We start from the raw sequence: 19175 nt of genomic DNA, 5'->3' as shown, positions 1-19175 counted from the left end.
ATGGAGTTACTTGGCAGCTGCCAATGATGCAATTCCAAAGGCTTCTTGTCACTATGAATGATATAAACCAACTCCCATGCCTCTGTGACATTCAGAATGGAAGATATCCCTCTTTGGATTTTGGTTGCTAGGATACTCTGTTTGGTTGCTAGGGAGTGGCTTGGCAGCTGCCACTGATGAAACTGCAAAGGCTTCTTGTCACTATGAATGATATAAACCATCTCCCATTTCTCTGTGACATTCAGAATGGCAGATATCCCTCTTTGGATTTTGGTTGCTAAGGTACTCTGTTTGGTTGCTATAGAGTGGCTTGGCAGATGCCAATTATGAAACTGCAAAAGCTTCTTGTCACTATGAATGATATAAACCAACTCCCATGCCTCTGTGATATTCATAATGGAAGATATCCCTCTTTGGATTTTGGTTGCTAAGGTGTTCGACAATGGTTGCTAGGGAGGGGCTAAGAAGTGTTGAGGTGATTCATGATTGGCTGTTTGCTGCCACGAGTCAAATGAGACCACCCCCATGTTTCTATGACAATTCAGTCTGGAGATATCTCTTTGAACTCTTTCAATGGAAGTCTATGGAACTTGTTGCTAAGGGGCTCTAAATGGTTGCTAGGGCGTGGCTTGATAGCTTCACAATGATCCTGAGAGACTGATTGGTCGTCTGAGTAAAATGAGCTCGCCCCCTTGTCTCTATGACACTGTGATCAGGAGCTATGTTCAATACAAAATCCCTATGCAATTTACCATAGTAGGAAAAGCATGTGAGTTTCACAGGATGTTCCTTCCCCATAGTAAGTCAATGGGGCAACTTTGGGCAGCTTCTGCCCCCCAGGGCTACAACTTTTACCCCATTGTGAGGTATCTTCTTACAGAGCCTGTCAGCCTCTTCAAATGTGGCAAATCACAAGTTTATGTGAAATCCTCGCTCTGAGCTAGGAGTCGTCAAAGTTTGTCGCAATGTTAAGTCTATGGGACTTTTTTGGCCGCTTTTTCGCCCCTGGGGCAAACATCGCACCCCCGATCGCTTATAAAAGTCATAGCACACCTCTCCTCAATGAGCCGGTCGATTTGACACCTCACTCAGGGGTCTGAGACAAACGGTGCGGGACAAGTTACGCGCCAAACTTTGTCCAGAATAAAAATAAGAATAATAATAAGTATGCAAGAGAACACTAATGATGCCTTGCTTTCAGCAAGCACCATTAACTAGATTAAAAAGTTCGTCGAGACAAACTTTAAGTTGGCTTGAGAAAGCCGGACCAGAAAGTTTGAAGAAGTTTGAAGTTTAAAGTAGTTTGAAGTTTAAAATAGCTTAAAGTTTAAAGTAGTTTAAAGTTTAAATTAGTTTAAAGTTTAAAGGTTGTCTAAGCGATGTCAGGCCAAAACATTTTTTGTCACATACAGCAAACATCTCCTCACTATCCGCTAGCTGCCTGTCCCCTGAACACACTGTAAAAAAACGCGGTCTCTGTAGACACCACAGGCTCCACAAACGGCAACAAAAACAAACTGTGCTCACCCGCACCACGAAACATAACAAACAGAGCTCCAGCCAATAACCGACAAGAAGTGTTGGAGGGTGGGGTTTGCGCGTTTGCGGGGTTAGTGCGCGTGCACATGAGGTGGGTGTGTGGAGGAGAGAGATGAAGAGGTAAGTTTGAATTATGGCCGACACACGACCAAAGAGACGACGTTCCGATGAACAGAACAACTTGCAAGAGGGACAAGGATAAGGAACGTGCGAAGTCCCGAATTTACATCGGAAAAACCTTTGAAATGTGGCGAGACCTCCGCCGGCAGAAGGGATTAGCTACTATCCGACATTCAGTTGCTCTGTTTTTGCAGAACAGGTAACGTTAAATCCACTTTTCTTTCTAAACTGACGTTCATGTTCGCCAAACCAACACAAGGATGTAATTAGCTAGATTTATGCAGTCAGCGTTAACTTTGGTGAATACAACATGTAGCCTACGTTATGTTTCTAGCAGCGATCAAGCAAATTCACAGTAACGTTAGGGCGACAATTTGTGTAAGTTAAGGGTTGTTTTCATCCACGGTTTGTCGTGAATTTGAATGTTCATTTATAGGCTATTGACAACTTTGACTAAATTGGTTTACAACGCCGCCGTTGTTTATGCTCACTGGGAAACGCGAAGCTAACGTTATCTTGCTATCATTGCGTCCTTGTATGGGAGCTATTTATAACCTCAGGTGGCAAAACGATTTTAAGATAATTTTTCTCTTTTTCTGCATTCTGTTCTGCAATATATAAAAGCATTTATCTAACTTGGCGACATTACACATTGAATGAAGTATCAGTAAAACTTAACTTTGTAGTGACTATTTTGACTTTCCTTTATGCCGGAAGGGAGGGGAGGAGGGAGGAGACGGGATGAGGAGGAGGGAGGGTCTAGCCAGCCTCCGTTTTGTTTGACAATAATTCGAATGTCAACAAGAAGAAACGTCTCCCGGGATCGCTTAGACAACCTTTAAAGTAGTTTGAAGTTTAATTTAGTTTAAAGTTTAAAGTAGTTTGAAGTTTAATTTAGTTTAAATTAATTAGGTTGTTCTGGGTGGTTGATATGGTGTTGCTAGGCGGTTGCTAGGGTATTCTGGGTGGTTGCTAGGCGGTTGCTAGGGTGTTCTGGTTGGTTGCTATGGTGTTGCTAGGCGGTTGCTAGGGTATTCTGGGCGGTTGCTAGGGTGTTCTGGTTGGTTGCTATGGTGTTGCTAGGCGGTTGCTAGGGTTTTCTGGATGGTTGCTATGGTGTTGCTAGGCGGTTGCTAGGGTATTCTGGGTGGTTGCTAGGCGGTTGCTAGGGAGTTCTGGGTGGTTGCTATGCTGTTGCTAGGCGGTTGCTAGGGTATTCTGGGTGGTTGCTAGGCGGTTGCTAGGGTGCTTTGGGTGGTTGCTATGCTGTTGCTAGGGTGTTCTGGGTGGTTGCTATGGTGTTGCTAAACGGTTGCTAGGGTGTTCTGGGTGGTTGCTATGATGTTGCTAGGCGGTTGCTAGGGTGTTTTGGTGGTCGCTATGGTGTTGCTAGGCGGTTGCTAGGGTGTTCTGGGTGGTTGCTATGATGTTGCTAGGCGGTTGCTAGGGTATTCTGGGTGGTTACTAGGGTGTTGCTAGGCGGTTGCTAGGGTATTCTAGGTGGTTGCTAGGGTGTTGCTAGGCGGTTGCTAGGTTGTTCTGGGTGGTTGCTATGGTGTTGCTAGGCGGTTGCTAGGGTGTTCTGGGTGGTTGCTATGATGTTGCTAGGTGGTTGCTAGGGTGTTTTGGTGGTTGCTATGCTGTTGCTAGGGTATTCTGGGTGGTTGCTAGGGTGTTGCTAGGCGGTTGCTAGGGTGTTCTGGGCGGTTGCTATGGTGTTACTAGGTGATTGGTAGTTGTCACAGATGGTTACTATGGAGTTTTTATAGTTCTTAGCATGATCTTGGCATGATTTAGCACTCAACTAATCGCTATTAGCATGTAGCTATTCACTGCTAGCATGTGTAGCATGTTGGAAGTGCTGTTTGCTAGCATGAGTCAAAAGAGCCAAACCTCATCTCTATACGATGTTCTGATACAGAGATATAGGTCTTGCAAAACGGTTGCTAGGGTACTCAAGTTTGGTTGCTATGGAGTTGCTTGGGAGCTGGAAGCTTTAAACTTAAGAAGTTTAAAGTGGTTTGAAGTTTAAAGAAGTTTACGAGTTTTGAGTTTATAAGTTTAAATGAGTTTAGAGTTTAAGTTTAAATGAGTTTAGTGTGTGTGTGTGTGTGTGTGTGTGTGTGTGTGTGTGTGTGTGTGTGTGTGTGTGTGTGTGTTCACACACACACACACACACACACACACACACACACACACACTCAGAGTTTATGAGTTTAGAGTTTATAAGTGTATAAATTGATGAGTTTATAAGTGTTAGAGTTTTTGAGTTTAGAGTTTATAAGTTTTAAATGAGTTTAGAGTTTATAAGTTTAAATGAGTTTAAGAGTTCAGAGTTTATTAATTTATGAGTTTAAGAGTTCATAAGTCTATGAATTCATGAGTTTATAAGTTAATTAGTTAATAAGTGTATGAGTTTAGAGTTCATTAGTTTAAATGAGTCTCAATGGCTAATATAGTATATAGAACGGCAGTTTGGTTTAGTCTTCAAGGTATTTTGATTTGAATTTTCGTCGGTTGGTCAGTTTGAATCTGGATTTGAATTTTTTAGAACTCCCCAATGCAAGTCAATGGGAGTTTTTCCGAGTTTTGATCGTCATTTTTAGGAAAACCGTAAGTCCGATCAGTCTGAAAAGATATAGCACACTTGGTCAGATCAGTTTGAGTGTCTGAGCCGAGTTTGGAGTATGTGGAGTTAAAGCTCTAGGAGGAGTTTCATATAGAAATTTTAGTCTCGGAATAATAATAATAACTAGAATGTACATTTCCTGAAGAAAATGTGAAGTGGTGCTTGCAGTGGCAAAACTCTCCACTTGGTTGCTAGGGTGTTGTACATGATTGCATTCGAGCCAACAACTATGTCTGTACGATGTTGTGGAGCTGAAATATGGCTTCTATATGTTGCAATATGGTTGCTAGGAGGCTCTAAACGGTTGCTAGGGTGTGAATTCAGTTACCATGGTGATAGTTACAGACTGTTTCCCAACCAAAACAAAACAGCCAACCCCCATCTCTATACGATGTTCTGATGCAGAGACATGGGTCTTGATAAACGGTTGTTAGGGTCCTCTGTTTGGTTGCTAAGGAGTGGCTTGGCAGCTGCCAATCATGAAACTCCAAAGGCTGCTTGTCAGTATGAATGATTCAAACCAAATCCCATGCCTCTGTGACATTCAGAATGGAAGATATCCCTCTTTGGATTTTGGTTGCTAGGGTACTCTGTTTGGTTGCCATGGAGTTGCTTGGCAGCTGCCAATGATGAAACTGCAAAGGCTTCTTGTCACTGTGAAGGATATAAACCAACTCCCATGCCTCTGTGACATTCAGAATGGAAGATATCCCTCTTTGGATTTTGGTTGCTAGGGTTCTCTGTTTGGTTGCTATGGATTTGCTTGACAGCTGCCAATGATGAAACTGCAAAGTCTGCTTGTCAGAATGAATGATATAAACCAACTCCCATGCCTCTGTGACATTCAGAATGGAAGATATCCCTCTATGGTTTTGGTTGCTAAGGTGCTCGACAATGGTTGCTAAGGAGTGGCTTGGCAGCTGCCAATGATGAAACTGCAAAGGCGTCTTGTCACTATGAATGATATAATCCAACTCCCATGCCTCTGTGACATTCAGAATGGAAGACATCCCTCTTTGGATTTTGGTTGCTAGGGTTCTCTGTTTGGTTGCTATGGATTTGCTTGGCAGCTGCCAATGATGAAACTGAAAGGCTTTGTGTCACTATGAATGATATAAACCAACTCCCATTTCTCTGTGACATTCAGAATGGCAGACATCCCTCTTTGGATTTTGGTTGCTAGGGTACTCTGTTTGGTTGCTATGGAGTGGCTTGGCAGCTGCCAATGACGAAACTGCAAAGGCTTCTTGTCACTATGAATGATATAAACCAACTCCCATTTCTCTGTGACATTCAGAATGGAAGATATCCCTCTTTGAATTTTGGTTGCTAGGGTACTCTGTTTGGTTGCTAGGGAGTGGCTTGGCAGCTGCCAATGATGAAACTCCAAAGGCTTCTTGTCACTATGAATGATATAAACCAACTCCCATGCCTCTGTGACTTTCAGAATGTAAGATATCCCTCTCGGATTTTGGTTGCTAAGGTGCTCGACAATGGTTGCTAGGGAGGGGCTAGGAAGAGTTGAGGTGATTCATGATTGGCTGTTTGGTGCCCCAAGTCAAACGAGACCACCCTCTAGTTTCTATGACAATTCAGTCCGGAGATATCCCTTTGAACTCTTTCAATGGAAGTCTATGGGACTTGTTGCTAAGGTGCTCTAAATGGTTGCTAGGGCGTGGCTTGATAGCTTCACAATGATCCTAAGAGACTGATTGGTCGTCTGAGTAAAATGAGCCCACCCCCTTGTCTCTATGATACTGTGATCCAGAGCTACGTTCATTACAAAATCCCTATGCAATTTACCATAGTAGTAAAAGCATGTGTGTTTCACGGGACATTCCTTCCCCATAGTAAGTCAATGGGGCAACTTTGGGACGCTCCTGCCCCCCAGGGGTGCAACTTTTACCCCATTGTGAGGTATGTTCTTACAGAGCCTGTCAGCCTCTTCAAATGTGGCAAATCACACGTTTCTGCGAAATCCTCGCTCAGAGCTATGAGTGCTCAAATTTCGTCGCAATGTTAAGTCAATGGAACTTTTTGGGCCGCTTTTTCGCCCCTGGGGTGAACACCGCACCCCCGATCCCCGATAAAAGTCATAGCACACCTCTCCTCAATGAGCCGGTCGATTTGACACCTCATTCATGGGTCTGTGACAAACAGTGCGGGGCGAGTTACGCGCCAAACTTTGTCCAGAATAATAATAATAATAACTAGAATGTACATTTCCTGAAGAAAATGTGAAGTGGTGCTTGCAGTGGCAAAACTCTCCACTTGGTTGCTAGGGTGTTGTACATGATTGCATTCGAGCCAACAACTATGTCTGTACGATGTTGTGGAGCTGAAATATGGCTTCTATATGTTGCAATATGGTTGCTAGGAGGCTCTAAACGGTTGCTAGGGTGTGAATTCAGTTACCATGGTGATAGTTACAGACTGTTTCCCAACCAAAACAAAACAGCCAACCCCCATCTCTATACGATGTTCTGATGCAGAGACATGGGTCTTGATAAACGGTTGTTAGGGTCCTCTGTTTGGTTGCTAAGGAGTGGCTTGGCAGCTGCCAATCATGAAACTCCAAAGGCTGCTTGTCAGTATGAATGATTCAAACCAAATCCCATGCCTCTGTGACATTCAGAATGGAAGATATCCCTCTTTGGATTTTGGTTGCTAGGGTACTCTGTTTGGTTGCCATGGAGTTGCTTGGCAGCTGCCAATGATGAAACTGCAAAGGCTTCTTGTCACTGTGAAGGATATAAACCAACTCCCATGCCTCTGTGACATTCAGAATGGAAGATATCCCTCTTTGGATTTTGGTTGCTAGGGTTCTCTGTTTGGTTGCTATGGATTTGCTTGACAGCTGCCAATGATGAAACTGCAAAGTCTGCTTGTCAGAATGAATGATATAAACCAACTCCCATGCCTCTGTGACATTCAGAATGGAAGATATCCCTCTATGGTTTTGGTTGCTAAGGTGCTCGACAATGGTTGCTAAGGAGTGGCTTGGCAGCTGCCAATGATGAAACTGCAAAGGCGTCTTGTCACTATGAATGATATAATCCAACTCCCATGCCTCTGTGACATTCAGAATGGAAGACATCCCTCTTTGGATTTTGGTTGCTAGGGTTCTCTGTTTGGTTGCTATGGATTTGCTTGGCAGCTGCCAATGATGAAACTGAAAGGCTTTGTGTCACTATGAATGATATAAACCAACTCCCATTTCTCTGTGACATTCAGAATGGCAGACATCCCTCTTTGGATTTTGGTTGCTAGGGTACTCTGTTTGGTTGCTATGGAGTGGCTTGGCAGCTGCCAATGACGAAACTGCAAAGGCTTCTTGTCACTATGAATGATATAAACCAACTCCCATTTCTCTGTGACATTCAGAATGGAAGATATCCCTCTTTGAATTTTGGTTGCTAGGGTACTCTGTTTGGTTGCTAGGGAGTGGCTTGGCAGCTGCCAATGATGAAACTCCAAAGGCTTCTTGTCACTATGAATGATATAAACCAACTCCCATGCCTCTGTGACTTTCAGAATGTAAGATATCCCTCTCGGATTTTGGTTGCTAAGGTGCTCGACAATGGTTGCTAGGGAGGGGCTAGGAAGAGTTGAGGTGATTCATGATTGGCTGTTTGGTGCCCCAAGTCAAACGAGACCACCCTCTAGTTTCTATGACAATTCAGTCCGGAGATATCCCTTTGAACTCTTTCAATGGAAGTCTATGGGACTTGTTGCTAAGGTGCTCTAAATGGTTGCTAGGGCGTGGCTTGATAGCTTCACAATGATCCTAAGAGACTGATTGGTCGTCTGAGTAAAATGAGCCCACCCCCTTGTCTCTATGATACTGTGATCCAGAGCTACGTTCATTACAAAATCCCTATGCAATTTACCATAGTAGTAAAAGCATGTGTGTTTCACGGGACATTCCTTCCCCATAGTAAGTCAATGGGGCAACTTTGGGACGCTCCTGCCCCCCAGGGGTGCAACTTTTACCCCATTGTGAGGTATGTTCTTACAGAGCCTGTCAGCCTCTTCAAATGTGGCAAATCACACGTTTCTGCGAAATCCTCGCTCAGAGCTATGAGTGCTCAAATTTCGTCGCAATGTTAAGTCAATGGAACTTTTTGGGCCGCTTTTTCGCCCCTGGGGTGAACACCGCACCCCCGATCCCCGATAAAAGTCATAGCACACCTCTCCTCAATGAGCCGGTCGATTTGACACCTCATTCATGGGTCTGTGACAAACAGTGCGGGGCGAGTTACGCGCCAAACTTTGTCCAGAATAATAATAATAATAATAATAATAATAAGAATAATAAGTATGAGCAATAACAATAGTGATGCCTTGCTTTCAGCAAGCACCACTAATAACTAGAATGTACATTTCCTGAAGAAAATGTGAAGTGGTGCTTGCAGTGGCAAAACTCTCCACTTGGTTGCTAGGGTGTTGTACATGATTGCATTCGAGCCAACAACTATGTCTGTACGATGTTGTGGAGCTGAAATATGGCTTCTATATGTTGCAATATGGTTGCTAGGAGGCTCTAAACGGTTGCTAGGGTGTGAATTCAGTTACCATGGTGATAGTTACAGACTGTTTCCCAACCAAAACAAAACAGCCAACCCCCATCTCTATACGATGTTCTGATGCAGAGACATGGGTCTTGATAAACGGTTGTTAGGGTCCTCTGTTTGGTTGCTAAGGAGTGGCTTGGCAGCTGCCAATCATGAAACTCCAAAGGCTGCTTGTCAGTATGAATGATTCAAACCAAATCCCATGCCTCTGTGACATTCAGAATGGAAGATATCCCTCTTTGGATTTTGGTTGCTAGGGTACTCTGTTTGGTTGCCATGGAGTTGCTTGGCAGCTGCCAATGATGAAACTGCAAAGGCTTCTTGTCACTGTGAAGGATATAAACCAACTCCCATGCCTCTGTGACATTCAGAATGGAAGATATCCCTCTTTGGATTTTGGTTGCTAGGGTTCTCTGTTTGGTTGCTATGGATTTGCTTGACAGCTGCCAATGATGAAACTGCAAAGTCTGCTTGTCAGAATGAATGATATAAACCAACTCCCATGCCTCTGTGACATTCAGAATGGAAGATATCCCTCTATGGTTTTGGTTGCTAAGGTGCTCGACAATGGTTGCTAAGGAGTGGCTTGGCAGCTGCCAATGATGAAACTGCAAAGGCGTCTTGTCACTATGAATGATATAATCCAACTCCCATGCCTCTGTGACATTCAGAATGGAAGACATCCCTCTTTGGATTTTGGTTGCTAGGGTTCTCTGTTTGGTTGCTATGGATTTGCTTGGCAGCTGCCAATGATGAAACTGAAAGGCTTTGTGTCACTATGAATGATATAAACCAACTCCCATTTCTCTGTGACATTCAGAATGGCAGACATCCCTCTTTGGATTTTGGTTGCTAGGGTACTCTGTTTGGTTGCTATGGAGTGGCTTGGCAGCTGCCAATGACGAAACTGCAAAGGCTTCTTGTCACTATGAATGATATAAACCAACTCCCATTTCTCTGTGACATTCAGAATGGAAGATATCCCTCTTTGAATTTTGGTTGCTAGGGTACTCTGTTTGGTTGCTAGGGAGTGGCTTGGCAGCTGCCAATGATGAAACTCCAAAGGCTTCTTGTCACTATGAATGATATAAACCAACTCCCATGCCTCTGTGACTTTCAGAATGTAAGATATCCCTCTCGGATTTTGGTTGCTAAGGTGCTCGACAATGGTTGCTAGGGAGGGGCTAGGAAGAGTTGAGGTGATTCATGATTGGCTGTTTGGTGCCCCAAGTCAAACGAGACCACCCTCTAGTTTCTATGACAATTCAGTCCGGAGATATCCCTTTGAACTCTTTCAATGGAAGTCTATGGGACTTGTTGCTAAGGTGCTCTAAATGGTTGCTAGGGCGTGGCTTGATAGCTTCACAATGATCCTAAGAGACTGATTGGTCGTCTGAGTAAAATGAGCCCACCCCCTTGTCTCTATGATACTGTGATCCAGAGCTACGTTCATTACAAAATCCCTATGCAATTTACCATAGTAGTAAAAGCATGTGTGTTTCACGGGACATTCCTTCCCCATAGTAAGTCAATGGGGCAACTTTGGGACGCTCCTGCCCCCCAGGGGTGCAACTTTTACCCCATTGTGAGGTATGTTCTTACAGAGCCTGTCAGCCTCTTCAAATGTGGCAAATCACACGTTTCTGCGAAATCCTCGCTCAGAGCTATGAGTGCTCAAATTTCGTCGCAATGTTAAGTCAATGGAACTTTTTGGGCCGCTTTTTCGCCCCTGGGGTGAACACCGCACCCCCGATCCCCGATAAAAGTCATAGCACACCTCTCCTCAATGAGCCGGTCGATTTGACACCTCATTCATGGGTCTGTGACAAACAGTGCGGGGCGAGTTACGCGCCAAACTTTGTCCAGAATAATAATAATAACTAGAATGTACATTTCCTGAAGAAAATGTGAAGTGGTGCTTGCAGTGGCAAAACTCTCCACTTGGTTGCTAGGGTGTTGTACATGATTGCATTCGAGCCAACAACTATGTCTGTACGATGTTGTGGAGCTGAAATATGGCTTCTATATGTTGCAATATGGTTGCTAGGAGGCTCTAAACGGTTGCTAGGGTGTGAATTCAGTTACCATGGTGATAGTTACAGACTGTTTCCCAACCAAAACAAAACAGCCAACCCCCATCTCTATACGATGTTCTGATGCAGAGACATGGGTCTTGATAAACGGTTGTTAGGGTCCTCTGTTTGGTTGCTAAGGAGTGGCTTGGCAGCTGCCAATCATGAAACTCCAAAGGCTGCTTGTCAGTATGAATGATTCAAACCAAATCCCATGCCTCTGTGACATTCAGAATGGAAGATATCCCTCTTTGGATTTTGGTTGCTAGGGTACTCTGTTTGGTTGCCATGGAGTTGCTTGGCAGCTGCCAATGATGAAACTGCAAAGGCTTCTTGTCACTGTGAAGGATATAAACCAACTCCCATGCCTCTGTGACATTCAGAATGGAAGATATCCCTCTTTGGATTTTGGTTGCTAGGGTTCTCTGTTTGGTTGCTATGGATTTGCTTGACAGCTGCCAATGATGAAACTGCAAAGTCTGCTTGTCAGAATGAATGATATAAACCAACTCCCATGCCTCTGTGACATTCAGAATGGAAGATATCCCTCTATGGTTTTGGTTGCTAAGGTGCTCGACAATGGTTGCTAAGGAGTGGCTTGGCAGCTGCCAATGATGAAACTGCAAAGGCGTCTTGTCACTATGAATGATATAATCCAACTCCCATGCCTCTGTGACATTCAGAATGGAAGACATCCCTCTTTGGATTTTGGTTGCTAGGGTTCTCTGTTTGGTTGCTATGGATTTGCTTGGCAGCTGCCAATGATGAAACTGAAAGGCTTTGTGTCACTATGAATGATATAAACCAACTCCCATTTCTCTGTGACATTCAGAATGGCAGACATCCCTCTTTGGATTTTGGTTGCTAGGGTACTCTGTTTGGTTGCTATGGAGTGGCTTGGCAGCTGCCAATGACGAAACTGCAAAGGCTTCTTGTCACTATGAATGATATAAACCAACTCCCATTTCTCTGTGACATTCAGAATGGAAGATATCCCTCTTTGAATTTTGGTTGCTAGGGTACTCTGTTTGGTTGCTAGGGAGTGGCTTGGCAGCTGCCAATGATGAAACTCCAAAGGCTTCTTGTCACTATGAATGATATAAACCAACTCCCATGCCTCTGTGACTTTCAGAATGTAAGATATCCCTCTCGGATTTTGGTTGCTAAGGTGCTCGACAATGGTTGCTAGGGAGGGGCTAGGAAGAGTTGAGGTGATTCATGATTGGCTGTTTGGTGCCCCAAGTCAAACGAGACCACCCTCTAGTTTCTATGACAATTCAGTCCGGAGATATCCCTTTGAACTCTTTCAATGGAAGTCTATGGGACTTGTTGCTAAGGTGCTCTAAATGGTTGCTAGGGCGTGGCTTGATAGCTTCACAATGATCCTAAGAGACTGATTGGTCGTCTGAGTAAAATGAGCCCACCCCCTTGTCTCTATGATACTGTGATCCAGAGCTACGTTCATTACAAAATCCCTATGCAATTTACCATAGTAGTAAAAGCATGTGTGTTTCACGGGACATTCCTTCCCCATAGTAAGTCAATGGGGCAACTTTGGGACGCTCCTGCCCCCCAGGGGTGCAACTTTTACCCCATTGTGAGGTATGTTCTTACAGAGCCTGTCAGCCTCTTCAAATGTGGCAAATCACACGTTTCTGCGAAATCCTCGCTCAGAGCTATGAGTGCTCAAATTTCGTCGCAATGTTAAGTCAATGGAACTTTTTGGGCCGCTTTTTCGCCCCTGGGGTGAACACCGCACCCCCGATCCCCGATAAAAGTCATAGCACACCTCTCCTCAATGAGCCGGTCGATTTGACACCTCATTCATGGGTCTGTGACAAACAGTGCGGGGCGAGTTACGCGCCAAACTTTGTCCAGAATAATAATAATAATAATAATAATAAGAATAATAAGTATGAGCAATAACAATAGTGATGCCTTGCTTTCAGCAAGCACCACTAATAATAATAATAAGAATAATAAGTATGAGCAATAACAATAGTGATGCCTTGCTTTCAGCAAGCACCACTAATAATAAGAATAATAAGTATGAGCAATAACAATAGTGATGCCTTGCTTTCAGCAAGCACCACTAACTAGATGCAAAAGTTCGTCGAGACAAACTTTAAGTTGGCTTGAGAAAGTTTGGACCAGAAAGTTTGAAGAAGTTTAAAATAGTTTGGAGTTTAAATTAGTTTAAAGTTTAAAGTAGTTTAAAGTTTAAATTAGTTTGAAGTTTAAAGTAGTTTAAAGTTTAAATTAGTTTGAAGTTTAAATTAGCTTAAAGTTTAAATTAGTTTAAAGTTTAAATTAGCTTAAAGTTTAAATTAGTTTGAAGTTTAAAGTAGTTTAAAGTTAAAAAGTTTTTGGGGGTTATCTAGTGGGTTGCTAAGATGTTTTGGGTGGTTGCTAGGTGGTTGCTAGGGTTTTCTGGGTGGTTGCTAGGGTGTTGGTAAGCGGTTGCTAGGGTATTTTTGGTGGTTGCTAGGGTGTTGCTAGGCAGTTGCTAAGGTATGTTGGTGGTTGCTAGGCGGTTGCTAGGGTGTTCTGGGTGGTTGCTATGGTGTTGCTAGGCGGTTGCTAAGGTATTTTGGGTGGTTGCTAGGGTGTTGCTAGGCGGTTGCTGGGGTGTTCTGGGTGGTTGCTAGGGTGTTTTGGGTGGTTGCTAGGGTGTTTTGGGTGGTTGCTAGGCGGTTGCTAGGGTGTTCTGGGTGGTTGCTATGCTGTTGCTAGGCGGTTGCTAGGGTATTCTGGGTGGTTGCTAGGGTGTTTTGGGTGGTTGCTATGGTGTTGCTAGGCGGTTGCTAGGGTGTTCTGAGTGGTTGCTAGGGTGTTGCTAGGCGGTTGCTAGGGTGTTCTGGGTGGTTGCTATGCTGTTGCTAGGTGGTTACTAGGGTATTCTGGTTGGTTGCTAGGGTGTTCTGGGTGGTTGCTAGGCGGTTGCTAGGGTGTTCTGGGTGGTTGCTAGGCGGTTGCTAGGGTATTCTGGGTGGTTGCTATGGTGTTGCTAGGCGGTTGCTAGGTGGTTGCTAGGGTGTTTTGGTGGTTGCTATGGTGATGCTAGGCAGTTACTAAGGTATTCTGGGTGGTTGCTAGGCGGTTTCTAGGGTGTTCTGGGTGGTTGCTATGGTGTTGCTAGGCGGTTACTAAGGTATTCTGGGTGGTTGCTAGGGTGTTCTGGGCTGTTGCTATGGTGTTACTAGGTGGTTGGTAGTTGTCACAGATGGTTACTATGGAGTCTTTACAGAGTTCTTAGCATGATCTTGGCATGATTTAGCACTTAACTAATCGCTATTAGCATGTAGCTATTTACTGCTAGCATGTGTAGCATGTTGGACGTGCTCTTTGCAAGTATGAGTCAAAAGAGCCAAACCTCATCTCTATCCACCTTATTTTCGAACGCGGAAGTAAACATGGGTCCAATATCCGGTTTTTGTGCGGCACTTCCGTTTCCTCGCTTCCCTGGGCTAAATAACATATCGATCGCGAAGGATTATGCAGAGTTGATAGAAAAATGTTACACATGCCGTAGCAGATGAATACTACAAAGAACTAAAGCCCCGCCTCACTCAGTTAGGGTACCGGACCTGGTTGAAAACACTCATGCATCTAGCTGGCAGAGTGCCAAAACTTCACCGGCGCCTTCAGCCCCGCCCTAAACATAGTCGAGCCAACGCTGGACTAATATGGAGGTATTTTGTCATGTCAAATGTATTAATAATGCCATAAGAATGCAACCAAAGCATAGGATGGATAGCAATAAGTAGATGGCTATAAATAGTTGTAAATCATACAAAATAAATGCCATGATCATGCCATTATGCCATGATGACTAGATTTTATACAGGGGTTACTATAATGATTTTGTTTCTCCTTGGAGTTTTTATCATGGTTTTTATTGAGACTTCATAGCCCAGCCACTTTTCTGGTATCGGGTGGTCTTCTATAGGTGCTCACGAAATGAAAAGAACAAACATACGGTCGTTTCGATGGTTTCTTCAAATGTAAAGCTTTTAACCACAGGCGAAGGGATTCCTCAGGCCGGCGACACACTGCGTGTCCGTTTTTATTTCGGCTCCCATGTTAACAGGTTAGAACGTGCACACTGCCTGCGTGACATGCGCGTCTCACAGGCGCGGAAAACGCGTGCATGCTATAAATAGAATCGACGCCTATTTTTCACGCGACACGCAAGCGTTTTGGAAGCGTTTCCAGACAAAATAGAATAGGAAAAGATCTTTGTATTTAATTTTACATGAATACATATTAATAAATTACATTTTGATGTTTGAAATTTTAGGTTTTGACAAAAGCAGATATAAATGCAATGAAAAAAAAATCGATTTTCTAATATTGCACCTGTCAATACAGAACGAAATATTCTGTAGCCTGTTTTGCCGTCAATACTGCCGACGTTGTCTTTGCTGCTATATATATGTTTAACATTAAAGGCCTTCCACAACTCTCTCCCCATTATGTCGAATATAATCACCAATGAATGAGGATCATATGTCACCTAGCAGTGCCGCGTCAGACACGTTTCTGGTGTGCAAAGACATGTAAAACGCCACGCAACAGAAACGCCACGCAGCCAGTGTGTCTCTGGTCGTAGGGCGCCTGATTAAAATGTCAATGATTTCGATGATAAAAACACTCCTGCTCCAAGTAAACCTTTCTTTTGTATCAGTTTATGACAACCTCTAACTGCACAAACAATCCCGGTCTTCCCCGAAGCCATGACGATGAGTTAGTTGTTAGGAACACTTGTTTAATTAACCGATATGGTGAAAAGTGATCAGCGCGCCAGTTACCGGAAGTGCCTGACCGGAAGTCTCGCACAAAATACCGTCAACTGGCTGCGTCCGTATTTCCGTTAAAAATAAGGTGAATACGATGTTCAGATACAGAGATATAGGTCTTGCAAAACGGTTGCTAGGGTACTCAAGTTTGGTTGCTATGGAGTTGCTTGGGAGCTGGAAGCTTTAAACTTAAGTTTAAAGTGGTTTGAAGTTTATAGTTTACGAGTTTTGAGTTTGCAAGTTTAAATGAGTGTAGAGTTTAAGTTTAAATGAGTTTAGAGTGTGTGTGTGTGTGTGTGTGTGTGTGTGTGTGTGTGTGTGTTCACACACACACACACACACACACACACACACACACACACACACACACACACTCAGAGTTTATGAGTTTAGAGTTTATAAGTGTATAAATTGAGTTTATAAGTGTAAGAGTTTTTGAGTTTAGAGTTTATAAGTTTTAAATGAGTTTAGAGTTTATAAGTTTAAATGAGTTTAAGAGTTCAAAGTTTATTAATTTATGAGTTTAAGAGTTCATAAGTCTATGAATTCATGAGTTTATAAGTTAATTAGTTTATAAGTGTATGAGTTTAGAGTGCAATAGTTTAAATTAGTCTCAATGGCTCATATAGTATATAGAACGGCAGTTTGGTTTAGTCTTCAAGGTGTTTAGATTTAAATTTTTGTCGGTTGGTGAGTTTAGAACTCCCCAATGTAAGTCAATGGGAGTTTTTGAATGAGTTTTTCCGAGTTTTGATCGTCATTTTTAGGAAAACCGTAAGTCCGATCAGTCTGAAAAGATATAGCACACTTGGTCAGATCAGTTTGAGTGTCTGAGCCGAGTTTGGAGTATGTGGAGTTAAAGCTCTAGGAGGAGTTTGAGTCAGATTTTTTTCCGTCAAGAAGAATAATAATAATAATAAGTTTAAATAGGATTTCAATAAGTTGGCTCTCTCAAGCCAACTTAATAAGTTTAAATAGGATTTCAGTAAGTTGGCTCTCTCAAGCCAACTTAAAAATATATAATAAGTAATAATATAATAAAGGTATAAATGTATAATTGTGTGAAATGTATTATAAAAATTGGCTAGAAATTTTGACAAGCAAATACCAAGAAAGAAATAAGTTGCAGCACTTTGTCTTTGAAAAATCCGCGATGGGACTGAGCTCGAACAGCTTCAACATCAGTGACTTTTTATTGTATGAAATCGCTGTCAATCAAAAGGAGACACAGCCTTTCGACAGACCCTCCAATCATCACGCGGAAGCCCGGAGTCCGGGCCAGCCCACTCCCCGTTCACCCCCAGAGAAGCTGAGCTTCCATGGGCGGGACATAATCGTAGCATTTATCCAATGACCGTCTAGTTTCAAAGCGCTGAAAAAAACGATTGAAGCAGCCCCATAGAAGTCAATGGAAGCTGGGCTTCAACGGGGAAATGCACTGTGACGCTACGGGAATGTAAGGAAATCGAGTCAGCCGACCTGCTGTATGTAACTGATTCTGAACGAACTCGTCTTTGAGACGAACGTCTTCTAATGCATTTTAGTCAATAAAATGTTAATACAATAGTACATATTTGACCATTCATTTTTTTGACATTATAGGGGAAGCCGAGCTTCCCTTGCAGTCTTAAAGAAATCGCCACTGTTACACTGTAATAAAGGTATAATAGCACAGTGTATTATTACACTGTAATAAAGGTATTATAAGACAATGTATTATTACACTGTAATAAAGGTATAATAACACAATGTATTATTACATTGTAATAAATGTATAATAACACAATGTATTATTACACTGTAATAAAGGTATAATTACACAATGTATTATTATACTGTGATAAATGTATAATTTCACAATGTATTACATTGACATAAAGGTATAATAGCACAATGTATTATTACATTGTAATAAAGGTATAATTTCACAATGTATTATTACATTGTAAAAAGGTATAATAGCACAATGTATTATTACACTGTAATAAAGGTATAATTTCACAATGTATTACATTGACATAAAGGTATAATTTCACAATGTATTATTACATTGTAATAAATGTATAATAGCACAATGTATTATTACACTGTAATAAAGGTATAATAGCACAATGTATTATTACACTGTAATAAAGGTATAAATACACTCTAATCAGAGGTAAAATTAGGCCAGGTCCACAGGTCCACAACACACCCTGCCGGAGCTCAGCTCCGTCTCGTTCAGCACCAAATATTTTTATTCCACTTGAATTATTTTTCATCTCCTGGCAACTACATGGCATATGATATTGAATAATTAGCAAGACTACACAGAGACACCCAGGCTACATGGAATTATCAGACGTCATAATGCATCAATCTCTGCGTTCCCTGGTTCAGCACCCCGCCCACAGTCATTAAGGGAAAACTGTCACAATTCTAAGCGTAACAGCGACGTTACCAAGGAAACCCGCAAACAGCTAGAGCGATCGAGTTGCTACCACTGAAGTCCTCTGTTTACAGTCTTGAATCTTTGATTATTTTTTTTTATTTTTTTGTTGCCAAATCAAATGTTTTATGGTCAAGATTCATCTCGTAGCTGGCTGCCTTGGTTTCAGACATAAAACTCTTTATATCAGCACTTTAATGAAACGTCAATGGAGATATTTAACGGGGAAAACACTTCGGAAAAAAGAGCCGTTAAAAAATGGTGATCACTGTTGAAATCTAGGTCAAATGAAAGCGAAGCTCGTTCTTCTTTGAAGTCTGCATCTATACTGGACAGATGGCGCCTCCCCATTGCTCCGGTAAGTGATAACAATAAAAGGAAACAATAAAGTCAAATAATAAAAATAGGTAAAAAAAAGTTTGAGCTGAAAGAAATGTTGTATGTTTAACCATTCAATTGAGCTAACGTTAATGTTAGCGAGCTCAGTAAGATAAGCTAAGTTAGTTGACATTGCTCAGGCCCAATTTGAACTCTGATTACAGTTTATACCTTAATTACAGAGTAATAATACATTGTGTAATTATACATTTATTAAAATGTAACAATAAATGTTTAATTATAACTTTATTACAGCGTGATAATACATTATACCTTTACAGTCTAATAATAAAGTTATTACAGTGTAATAATAAATGTGTGATTATAACTTTATTACAGTGTAATTATACATGTATTACAGTCACTGATCTATATAATGACTGGATAGCTCATGACGTTCTAATCTGCCACTAGGCAGTGAAGCCACCGGAAGTGTTCGAGCGGCCATCTTACGATTCCCTACCAGCAGAGGGCTCCAATGCCCGTTATAGGCCCTGTCCCAAATGGCACACTCCGGACTTGTGGACTTCCTCAGAGTCCACACTTTGGTGACGTCATGTAGTGCAGACCTATAGGGCCCTTGGCGCGAGTCCACGAGGGTGCATTGAGAGGTATTTTTGGGACAGACTTGATCAG

This window comes from Scardinius erythrophthalmus (genome assembly GCF_964197995.2).
Source record: "Scardinius erythrophthalmus genome assembly, chromosome: 8".
NCBI lineage: Eukaryota > Metazoa > Chordata > Actinopteri > Cypriniformes > Leuciscidae > Scardinius > Scardinius erythrophthalmus.
The sequence above is the reverse complement of the archived record's forward strand: the minus strand, read 5'-3'. Positions refer to the sequence as shown.